We start from the raw sequence: 4,816 nt of genomic DNA on the forward strand, positions 1-4,816 counted from the left end.
GCAGCTGACTGTGGTCATTAATTCTCCTATTCTTGTCCTCTTGCATGGTCCAGTCTCTGAAGCTTTTGATCTTTGATGCTGAAAGTTTAAAATGGGTGTTGAGAGCTGTTTTGTGATTAGAGATGTCTAGGGTTGGGGGGAAGGTAAAAGGAGAACATGTATTCCTTTCCTTACTAACCTTTCATATATGGTGGCAGGGACTGTAGAGACCTGGTCCTGATGACCGAGCTAGACTGTTCCAGTTCTGTTTTTCCTCTCTCTTGAAGGACTGTGGTTCTTCAGCAAAAGGTAAATAATCCTGTTTCCTCTGACCCAGAAATACTTATATGAGTCATAATGTTCTAAATGTGCCTGTCGGTGTAAAGCTACATGCCAATGTGAAATCCTTCTTTGGGTTTCAAGGTTGTTTCAGAACAAAGTAGATTTTAATTCTTCACAAATGTTTTACTTTATTGTTCTTAGAACTGGGGATGAAGGAACCTATATGTGATTTTACTAACACAGAGCAAATATATGATTGTTTACTTCTGATCTCGTAACTCCACCCTAGCGAGGAAAGAAAGGGGAGATGAGGAAAAGAGAGTGGAGAGATTTAAGCAATTCTGACAAGGACAGAAAATAAATCAGTGCTTCTAGAGAGCCTCTGTCTCCTAAATTTCTCTGTAGTGTCTACTGGACCCATCCGTAATCCCCACAGAGCGGAATTTTCAGAACCATTGGAGAGGCCACTGAGACTTGAAGTCTTTTATAATTTGTCTTCCTGAGCCAAAGAGATTCCCCTCAAATACCTTGATGTTATTCAGCATAAGGTTATTCGGACTCAGTTAAGCAAAGGGAGCTCACCTTCTAATGAACTCAGGTGGACACAACACCATAACTAAAACTTGCTCTTAAAACTTAAAGTTCCTTGAAACAAACTCCTTTGTGAGTGGAAGGAGAGTAGGAGAGAAGGGGGCAGACCAACCTGAAAAATTGCTGGGAATATGACAATTATATAGGGCCAATAATGAGTTTATCAAAACGAAGAGCTGGCTAAAAGCTGTAGGAGGACAGTGACAGCTTTGCCAGGTTTTCTTGGGGTTTTTTATCACTATTTTAAAGTTTCACAAAAATGATCTGTTCTATAGAAATAATGCTTTGAGATACCTTAAAATATATGGTAGCCAGTAAAGCCTCTTGCAACTCTAGAGGTGTTGCTCTTTCTGTCTCTGGAGAAACTGTGACTCTGCAGGTCTCAGGTGAAACCTCCTCGTAAGTTTATTTGTTAAACAGTACAAACAGTCTGTTTAACATGGGCGTTACAGAGTTGGGAGATGCTTAGCTAGGTTTGGCAGCGTGGATCTGAACCTTGGGGGACTACAGAAGTGGGGGTTAAGGCAGTGAATTCAGGAGGTATTTAAGGTAGTGCCATGGAACATGACTCTATTGGCTTGTGCTCCCCTTTGTAAACAAAGCCATGAAGACAAGAGTTCCTCATCCTGCTGCAGATCTAAAGTCAAGTTATGACTACAGGTAAGCAAAGTGCAAGGCAATATCTGGTGCACCAAGAAATTAGGACTGAACAAGCAACTGGATCATAGCAGACCTCAACAATTGCAGGCAACCATGTTAACATACATCAAGGTTTTAAGGGTCTATATGTGCCTCTGTCTCCTGTATAGAAATCCACATCACGTGCCGTAAAATATTGTGAGAAACTTAAGAGCAGTAGTAAAAGATGTGAAACTGAAACTGTGATTTATTGCAGGCTAAGAGCAAGAAAGAGACAGTTCTGCTGATGTCCAAGGTCCCTGTGATAGCTAGAAATCTCTGTCAGAGAAAACTTGATGATGGCTTCTGGGAAGCAGATTATGGTCCAGGGTACAGAGAAGTGGGGGGGGACGGACGCAACAGCACCCCTCCCAAAGGAGTTCCCTCCTCATCCAAATCCGGTTGTCAGCTTGAAATTGGGTGTGTGCATGGATACCCTGACTACGCACCAGATTTAGCAGTTGGGAAGACAGGGGTACAGGATGTTAGTGATCTGCTCCAGGCATGAAGCAGAGAGATGAGGAGATCCCGGTTCCTATCTCTTGTGCTGAATTTACAATGGTAAATTCAAGAAGAAAAGAGAAAGACTTTGATCACAGAGAGCTGTGATTGTGGTTACACCTGAGGGTGCAGAGATCTGGGTTTTACTATGGGGAAATGATCATTAACAAAGACGTTTTTGAGCTCAGATAAGGTCAAACAGAAGGGTTGGAAGCAGCGACAGCAGTATGAAGGGGTTTTTTTTGCCTTGTGTCTGTTTTTGCACACGCTGTAACTGCTGTACATTGGTGCCATCTACTGCCTGGCCTGTGGCTGTCCCTGCCTGGGCCTCTGTGAGCATCACCAGAGCTACGTGTACCAAAAGTGCAGCTCTACAATTCTCTGTTGATGCCCTGACATAAGAAGAAAAAATGTAACTATCTGTCATGATGATAGCAGCACTGATTTAAAGAGAACAGACCTGTTAACCAGCAATACAGCTCACTGGCTTTGGAGGTACGACAGAAACCATGGGTGAGCATCTCTTTGGCCTGGAGGAAACAAGAAGGAGTCAACTGGATTCCTTAACTATGCCCACATGCTAGGGGATGATAAGTCTCATTTGATCCCATAGCAAATACCAACAGCAGTGAGACAGTATCCCTGAGAGACAGGGGAGGAGGTGCTGCAGCTTTTACGGCTGCTTCCCTGCTGTCAAAGCAGAGGTTCATGTGGCATCCGTGCCAGGAGCCTGGCAGTAGAGGATAGCCCCCAGCTCACACCCCACAGCCACTGTGATCGTCATCATGAGCAGGCAGCCGTGCACCTCTGAAACTCCTCTTTGCATGCTAGGGCTTCTCTGTAGTTCATGTCTCTCTTTTAATGCCGTTACAATAAACCCACTCATAAAGCTTTCGTGGTGATCCCTTAAGCTGCTGTTCACGGCTGCTGTAAAATTAATACATGTAAGGGATGTCTCAATCAGCTGGTTTGAGCTGTACAGCACAGTTCACATCATCACAGTTAACTTGACTGAGGCTGTTCCAGAAAACTTTGTGTGCAGGGAAGGCAGGAGAATGATGTTTAAATGTGAAAGAGTTTCTGGATGTACATAGGGTTATGCTATCAGGGGACTGAATAATGACTAGGCAACTCCTCACATATGTCAGATGTTGGCTCCTTAAGTAGCCATAGAAATTGTGAAACCTCTTTTAATCTAGCACAATTATTCATATTGAACTTTAGTAATATCTGCATGTATGTTGAGTTGACCTACAGGATCCTTATTAAGAGCCTATATGCTGCCTCGCGTTCAGCAGCAGCAGTGTTTTCAGTGAGCACTGGCATCTGACAAAAAATCCAAAAAATATGACAAGGACAGAGAGAAGCAGAAAGAAAAGTTAAAACTTTCCAGGAGAAGAAGGGCCTGACCTAAGCAAATGGAAATTCAGCAGGGTATGCTTTGTGCCTTGTATCCTCAGAAAATCCTAAGGTGGAACACTTCATAAAATTAAAGGACAGTAAATTTAAAATCTGAAAAGAAATGCCTTTACATCACATATTGTTGATGTAATTCACTGTCCAAAGAAGCAGCTGAGAGGGAGAGAGGGTATGACTGATGGCCAAATGACTTTGACGCTCAGGAGCGCACTGTAGCATCCAGCTCCTGAGGAATTGCTTGGGCTGGTAATGGTGCTCCCTTCAGGTGGGACAGCCACAGGGATCAGGAGTGGGACCTGGCGTCCTTCCCTTGGAGAACAGGAATAGGGTTAATGTTCCTCTCAATCCATGGCATTTGTTGTTCTTAAGAGCTGTCAAAGTGGGTATTTACAAGGTCCTTAACACCGCTGTGGTCAAGGATTTCATCATATTCAATATATATTGTGCCCTCTTCATGAGTGTGCTATCCTCCTTTTACAGGCAATAGCAGCCAAAATCCTGAATCCCAGGTTTGTGACCAGCTACCAAGCCAGTAACCAAGCGACAAGAGTGGTGCCAGCAGCAGTAGCAAATTCCATCTTCCAATAGACCTGCCCAGAGGAAAAGGCGGAAGAGTACTTGAAGACAGACACGGTGTTTGCCTGACTCACAGTTCAAGGCGAAGTCTCATTTAGTGACACAGGTCTCCATGTTTACTTTGTGACAGAGATTGTCTCAAATCTTTTCAATCTGAGGGTAAATGCTGAGTTTTCTAATGCATTATTCTGAAGCCTCACTTGATCATTATGATTACAAGGTAATCTCATAACCAAAGACTCTTTTAAGTGCTTGTGGAGTGCCTGGGTTCAAAAGGATCTGTCTCAATTTCTCTACTCAGTTTCCTCTGCTTCAAATGAAGATCAATATTTGTCATAAATATCCCAAAGCCAATTCCTATCTGTAAATAATGTGAATAATAACTTCTGGCGGATGAAGTTGCTAAGCCACTATCCATCGTATTTGAGAAGTCGTGGCAGTCTGGTGAAGTTCCCACTGACTGGAAAAGGGGAAACATAACCCCCATTTTTAAAAAGGGAAAAAAGGAAGACCTGGGGAACTACAGGCCAGTCAGTCTCACCTCTGTGCCTGGGAAGATCATGGAACAGATCCTCCTGGAAGCTATGCTAAGGCACATGGAGGACAGGGAGGGGATTCGAGACAGCCAACATGGCTTCACCAAGGGCAAGTCCTGCCTGACTAACCTAGTGGCCTTCTATGATGGAGTGACTACTTCAGTGGACATGGGAAGGGCTACAGACGTTGTCTATCTGGACCTCTGTAAGGCCTTTGACACGGTCCCCCACAACATCCCTCTCTCTAAACTGGA

Source organism: Aptenodytes forsteri, unplaced genomic scaffold (genome assembly GCF_000699145.1).
Source record: "Aptenodytes forsteri isolate BGI_AS27 unplaced genomic scaffold, ASM69914v1 Scaffold255, whole genome shotgun sequence".
Lineage (NCBI taxonomy): Eukaryota > Metazoa > Chordata > Aves > Sphenisciformes > Spheniscidae > Aptenodytes > Aptenodytes forsteri.